The 7,953-nt window shown below is 34.0% G+C and overlaps 1 pseudogene; it reads left to right on the top strand.

Moving 5' to 3' along the window:
- The first annotated feature begins 2,049 nt into the window (after window positions 1-2,049).
- LOC149151973 (uncharacterized) lies at window positions 2,050-5,363 on the top strand (annotated as a pseudogene).
- Window positions 5,364-7,953: the final 2,590 nt, after the last annotated feature.

Here is a 7,953-nt window from a genome sequence, read left to right as displayed (position 1 = left end):
GGTCACCTGAGAGGTACATTGGCTACATGGCACTAATGACTGAGCTTATAGAGACTGAGCCATCCTATTTCAAGGAAGAATTTTTCATCATCCATCATGAAGAACAATCTTTGGGAGGTCATATGAAGACCAGCAAGTAAATCAGTTGTGGGTTCAAGATGGATCTTCAAAACTAATCATGCACCAAATGGAAGCATGGAGAAGTATAAGTTCAGATTTGTGGCCAAAGGATTCTCTCAAGTTGAGGGAATTGATTAAGAGGAAACCTTTGCTCCTATAGCAAGGTATTCATCCATTAGATCAATTCTTGCACTGGTTGTAGCTAAGGTGGAAGATCCACGAGATGGATGTAAAAACAACATTTCTCAATAGTGTTATTGAGGAGGAAGTGTACATCGAGAAACCATAAGCTTTTGCGAAATTTTATCAAAAGTCTCATGTGTGTAGACTGAGGCAAGCATTGTTCGGTCTCAAATGGGCATCCAGAGCTTGGTACACTAGGATTGACAATTATCTCACTGGTTTTGGCTCCACCAAAGGTTAAGTAGATGAGAACCTCTATAAAATTTTAGTAGAAGGTAAATTGTTTATCATTTATTTATATGTTGATGATTTAATATTAACAGGTGATGAGCAGATGATCAAATCTTACATGTAGGACCTTGCAAAGGAATTTGAGATGAAGGACGTGGGTATCATGCACTATTTCCTCAGGCTAGAAGTATGGCACAATGATGGGGAATTGTTTTTGTCTCAAGGAAGGTATGCCACTGAAATACTGCAAATATTCTGCATGGAGAGTTGTAAGCCCATGGAGACACCTCTAGCAACCAACCGGAGGAAGGAGACTTCACCTTCAAGTGAAGAGGTGGATGCTAAAATTTACCAACAATTAGTGGGTTCACTGATGTATCTTGTGAACACACGACCAAATATGTGTTATGAATTCAATCAACTCAGCCTAGCTTTGGTTAGGTTGAATAAACTATATTGGAAGGAAGCTAAGCATGTTTTATAGTACCTCAAAGACACTACCCAGTATCGATTATGGAGAATGGAGGGAGTGAAGTTGTGTCGATACATAGATGCATATTGGGAAGGGTGTGCATCTAACCAAAAGAGTAAATTATGTGGAATTTTTAGTATTGGGTCTGCAGCGGTTTCCTAGTATAGCAGGAAGCAGAGGTTTGTGGCACTTAGCTCGGCAGAAGTAGAATACATAGTCTCAAGTCAAGAAGCATGTGAGGTGATCAGGAAGAGAAATATACTTGTGGGATTATTTGGTAAGATGATGGACTCAACTGTGATCTATTGTGATAATCAGAGTTGCATTATGCTCTCTTAGAATCTGGTATTTCATGATCAATCTAGGCATATAGATATATGGTATCATCATTTATACGAGTGTGTGTAGAGGAGGATAATGTTTCTACAATACATTCTGACAGAGGAAAAAGATGTTGACATCTTAGCAAAGGCTTTGTCAAGAGGGAAGTTCGAGCTCCACAAGTGTAGGATAGGGGTTGTTGATAATTGCTTTCTTGCTAAGAGGGAGTGTTGAGAAGTGTAGCAAGAAAGTCTAAATTTGACTTTGCCTTGGTCAAATTGAGAAAATTTGATTTCAACATCAGCAGACAAATTGGATGTAGCTATCTTGTCTGACACGGTTCTTGTCACTCAATTAGCTCAGTAAATTCAAGTTATAGGTCTTGGAGTTCCGTGAAGCATGTGTGATTGCTAAAGTTTAGTAATCCAATTTATTTATATCTATTTTTATTCAGTTAAAATAGTTTTAACAGTAGGTGGAACTAGTGGAAGGTTAGTTGTGCAGTGAGAAAACTATCTAACTCAATTATCATCTAGTTAACTAATCAATTAACCTAAAATTACTAGTGTGTGAAGAGAATTTGAGTTCCCATCTGTGGCGGAGACTCCAAGGCAATGTAGCAAGTAGTTTGTAAACTAGTTTGAGTGTACAACTATTACATGCAGTCACATGGTCAAACCTTTGGAGTTGCACAATCAATTGGAGGAAAATTCTTAAAAAAAATGGGGCTAATTCTTCAGCATTTGCACAAGGAAATAGGGGCTCAAGAAGAGGTGAAAATTTGCTAAGTTTGGGCCAGAGCTTCTCATTGAGAAGAGAGATAGGATATTCACTTGCAGGCTTTACTTAAGTGAGAAAACAATTGTAATACATTCTCTATTAATTTGATTAATGCAAATAGGATTAATGGGCTTTTCCCATTTGGGTTCCCCTAGAAGAAAATATTTTGCATGCATGTTCTTTCTTATTGCATGTTTGAGATTGTTGTTCTAAATTGTGAATTCAGTTCCATGGATCAATAGAGTATAATTTTCTCTCTTGATTTAGATTCAAATTTCTTGACCAATTGCAATTTTATCACCATATTTCTATAGATACTTTATCTAATTGCATTTGTGTTCATTGTTGCTAGAGAGCATAGGAGGAGTACTGTGAGTTGTGAACTCTCTTCGTGCCCAATTTTATTTCTGAATCTAAATTTATTTACCCACTTCATTCATTTAGTATATTGAATCAATCTAAAGGGCATTTTAATTTCATGGTTTGGTGTGTTACTGAATTTAGAAATATAATGGGATGTATTTTAAACCCTAGTTTGAATTATGTTTATGCTTATGTTTGTATTTGTACATATATTTCCATATGGGTTTTGATTTATCTTATTTTTTTTGAAGTGTGGGTTTACTTAGGTTTTTGTATACTTTTCTCAGGTTTTAGACTAATTATTATCCGAAAGTGTATTTGGAGGCTTAGATCTAGTCACATTATGTGGTTCTCCTTTGTAGATGGGACCTCCCTGCTTAATCTCTTGTGGGTTTTGTTCATCTATTTTAAACTTGTGAACAAGAACTTGATGTGAGTCTCGACTCTTGCATTCCATATCCTTGCTCATGCCAAGTTAGACCAATGCTCAAATCTATGCCAGAGGACAACTCTAAAGTGCCAACTCTTAACTGGTTGTTGTAAGTCCACATACACCTTATAGTGTTGTCCAGGAAGTGGCTTAAGCAAATTCATGTATCGATTCCCTTCCTAGTCCTTTTGAGCGATCACTATGGTTCTTATAGGTTGATAATTGGGATATTGCGGAGAGTCTAAATGTTGCCTTACAACTCCCTTTGTAGCTAGTGACAAAAAACACCTGTCGACATTGAATTAGTTTTATTCTCTCTTGTCCAATGTAGGTCTAAGGAAATTGAGTAAGTAGCCATAGTATAAATTTAATCTGTCCAATTAAGGGAATTGTGGTGAGGAGATTAGTGAAATGGCTTAAAATGATGGGGAGGGAGAAATTACATTAGAGAAATTTTGAAGTCTTATAAATTGGGCCTCAAAACAAAAATTTACAACCAAAATCAACTTCATAAAAACCAATAGGATTCAAGATGATGATGTAAACCATGCGGAATGATTCACCATTTTTGAAGTAAAAAAGTAAAAAGGTTAAAAAAAACTTTTTAAACTCATATTTTCAACTTAGCTCCCTACATTTTTACTCCAATCTCAAGTGGGAGCACTCATTGGATGTGGAATTTAATTCCTCATCCAAGGAGTACCCATGTTGCATACTTTCGATGGACCCTGTTGCACGAAAAATGAGAATTACATGAAAAACGTGATTGCAATCATGTTTTTTGATGTATCGAGGTCCATCGAAAGTCTGCAACATGGCTACTCCTTAGATGAGGGATTAAATTCCACATCAAATGAGTGCTCCCACTCGTAATTTGAGTAAAACAAAAGGGAGATAAGTCGAAAATGCGAGTTGAAAAGGTATTTTTTATTTGCCTCTAAATTTTGATGATGTAATCTAATATTATTTTATTATTTCCACTATTGTTTTATAATATTCTTACAAGGCCCATTCTAGACCTCAAAATTTCTATAATGATAATTATGCCCTTTCCTATCCATTATCCAAATCTTAAACATAGATCTAGAAGAGAATCATAAGTTGTAAGGCAATGTAATGGGAAAATAGTTTCAAAGAAACAATATTCTCTCATGTGGTAGATATATGACCTAAATTTGCTAATGAGAGTACGTTAGTTGCATCTATATCTAGTAAAGATAGATTTTATGCAACATAATTATTTTACCAGGCAATCAGGCTAGAACATAGAGGTTAGAATGCTACATGAGAACTCTCATTTCAAATATGTTAAAAGGTTTTATATTGTTAACAAGGAAAATTTTATATTGATTGATTTGAATAAACCACTTGTTCTAAGAGGAAAGTGGAAAGTAATGCCTTAATTTTTTTCTCTCCATTAACAGTTTATTGATCATCATTACATTGTTTATTCATTCTAGGCTAAGGTGGTTCCAAACGTGAATTCTAAATACATGTACTAAGTGTATGATTCAGATAGAGTGACTAGTTATGGATTGGGAGCATTTATATTTCTCTTTATAATCCAGGCATTGATAATAGGTGCCACAAAATGTCTATGTTGTGGCATATCTCTCAAGCAAGGAGGATCTTGCGCATGGGATATTGTCTTATTCATAGAGACATGGTAATACTCTTTCCCTTTTACATAAGATGAGATAGTATGTATCAAGGAATTTATGAATATATTCTAGCCACTAATAAGATGAGTTGGTGTGGATGAAGGAATGTATGGATATTTTCTAGCACTAATGTTGCACTAATAATATTAGTTTGTTTAAATAAAGGCATGTATTAAGCTCCTCTATCATTAATGTTGCACTAATATGACGAGTTGGTGTTAATAAAGGCATGTATGAAGCTATTCTAGCACTAACGTTACACTAAAAGGCTTCCTTCTTCTTTAACTTGGCCAAAAAGCTTCCTTATTCTTTAACATGGCCAACATATAATTGGGAGATGTATTTCCAGTGAGATTTGAAGTTGGGTTAGCAACATGGAAATGCCCCATTTCAACCACTAGACCAATGCTTGATAGATTAAATAGGGTGTTCTTGTACCTCCCTATATTTGTGTTCTCAAAAGGTTGTAACAAGTTCAAGAATGATCATATCTATAAATAAGGACTAATAGTCATCTTGTTTTTGTAGGTTAACATTCATCATTGCAAACACTTTTTTTGTTGGTGGAGTGGCAAGAAACACATACAATACAAAATACAGGGGTTTTTACCAAGTAACCAATCTCTATTGTGAAACACGGCAAAAGGGTATCTTCAAAGCAAGAGAATAATTTACAGTGTTCACCTTGATTCTAAGTGAGTTGTACTATGTGAGTTTTGTGAGGTCCAAGAAAGGGGTTTGGACACCATACGGTAGAGAATTTTGTATTGGGATGAGTATCTTTCCTTGTTTTTCCAGTTGATTGAAAGTGAAGTGAATTTGGGGAAATCATAATGGTTAAATCATTTAATTGTTTGTTTACAACAAAAAAACTAAGAAGAAGTTAGTGCAGGAAAGACCAGGCATCAACAACACAACCATAATTGCCCTCATTTTTCTAAAGTGGAAGGTAATAATAATTGAGGTAAACTAGATTTTCCTTTAGCCTATTTCCTCCTCATAAATAATAACTTAACTTTATTCTCCCTTTCTTTTCAGGAGCGAGCTATAACAAAGAAGTAAAAATGGGCAAATGAGGCCACAATTAACAAGACGCAATACAATAAGGAGGTGGAAGAATACACTAAATCGCATGTGAGGGGGAGATACCAACAAGTACAAGAAAACATCTCCTTCAGCCATGATGAAATAAAATTTGATGGATCTCATCCCACTCCAACTACCAACTGATGAATGAGTGTTCATGCATTTCAATTCATTGTTTTGTGAAAGATTCCTAATAGCTAGGTCTAGGAAATAGGCTTAGGCATGTTCAATAGTATTAGTTGAATGCTTTGTTATCGACCATTGATGGATACATTAAACAAATATTCTTGGATATAAGTTACTTTTCTGGTTGCTTTTCATGTATTTCATGAATATGGATTTTGTTTTATAGTTAAATAAAATACAACAAGTTTGGATTGGCACCAAATATTTTATGTTTTGTCTAATATTTATGCACTATCATTTAATATATAAAAAAGTACAATCTGGATTAAAAATTAATTGGTAAAAACTATAGAGAAATGGAAATTTAAAAAATAGATGACCATAATAATAATAATTAAAAGCTAAAATGGACTATAATAATTATAAAATTCTCTAATAAAGTAAACCAATATATATCCTTGTTAATCCTATTGCTATTTATTAGATATGGGAGAAGGACTTATGTTTGTATTGTGCACTTTTTTTATTGACTGCTTGTCTTAGTCCAAATGCCCGCAACCATAATATACCCTTCGGTCCTTTGGGATGTTTATGGGCTACTAATTTATGGAATTCAGTGGTGTCAAAATCATAAGAAAACATAGCATATTTAAAGCATTATAAAAATTCTACTAGAAAGATATTATGGACATGGGAATAATTGAATTTATGAGATCATCAGTGCAATTTCTGGACCTTTGTTTTTACAATCCTTTATACAATTAAGAAGAAGAAAATTTTACATATATGGCAAAAAAAAATCTTTTCAGAGTTTTATTTGTATTTAAGCTCATAAAATACTTCTCTCAAAAGCATTGGGACTTCAATTCCAGAGGCACATGTATTCAACTTCATTTTTCCTATGTATCATAAATAACTTCAGCTTTCAAGTCTAGGAAGAAAAAGAGATGCCACAGATGAAATTGTGAAATACATAGATGTAGATGTGAATCATTTGGGAGAGTTTTCATGGTGGATACATTGGGGTTGGACCAACCCTTTCAAAATATGTGTAGCCATTGACATGCATTTTTCCATAGTTGGATGGGAAACTATTATAGGTTTTATTATCATCATTCTCGCTGTCATTTTAATGTTCCTCTAGCAAAATGCCTCCATAAGTGCCAATTTGAGTTCATGATTAGATGGGATGAAAGGCTCAAATTAACATTTGAAAATTCTTTATGTTATGAAAATAATAAAAATACAAGCATGGGAAGAAAAATTCAAATATTTATAGAAAATATTCGAGACATTGAGTTGAAATGGTTGTTTTCTGCACAGGTTAATGGAACATATGATATTATACTCCATTGGATGTCATCCATCATTATTGAATCTAAACTTTTTGTAGGGTGTGTTATCATAGTTGATCCATTGTTAATTGCAATTTTCATATATACAACCTTGCAATATCGTATGTCATGAAGGAGTCAATGAGGATGTTACCTAAAATTTTGGCTATATTAATTCAAGTTAAAGTCCCCTTAGAACATTTGGATAATTTATTACAATATTATGAGCTGAGATAAGATGTTTGTGAGGAAAGCATTTGTTGGATATTGGGAAAAATCTGCCAACTCATACCTCTGTCATCTGCAAACAACTTGTGAATGACTATCATTATTATTTGTAGGTATTGGACTTGATCTATCTTGTTTAATTCATGTTACTCTATCACTTACATTGTTTGGGTTCGATTCATCTCCATCTGTAGAACCATTTCATTTTCCATCTAATGTTTTTAATCCACTAAGGATTTGTGGTGGATCTCTTGTACCATATATATAGGTAGGCAACAACTTTCTATTACTATTGTTTATATCAAGAGAAGATGTAGTTGAATGCTTGATTTTTTGCATCCTCTTCCTGATTTGTCCTCAGATAGAGGATGTCAATTAATATGCTCCATGTGTGATGGAGCTCAGTAATCCGTTAGCCTAAGTCTTCTTATCAAAATATTTCACACTAAGTGGGGATAAAATAATTATTTTGTAAGGACCAAAATTACAAATATCATGTGATTATGTTTCCATGTTTGTATTAAATTCAATATGCACTAAACATTAGGACCGCATGCAATGACAAATTGGAGAATCCCTAAGAAATGATCCATTGCATGGTTCTTCATAATACGAGCA

This window comes from Pinus tabuliformis, chromosome 9 (genome assembly GCF_031772625.1).
Source record: "Pinus tabuliformis cultivar Carrire ecotype Pingquan chromosome 9, CPIR1, whole genome shotgun sequence".
Taxonomy (NCBI): domain Eukaryota; kingdom Viridiplantae; phylum Streptophyta; class Pinopsida; order Pinales; family Pinaceae; genus Pinus; species Pinus tabuliformis.
This window is presented reverse-complemented; position numbering and strand designations above follow the sequence as displayed.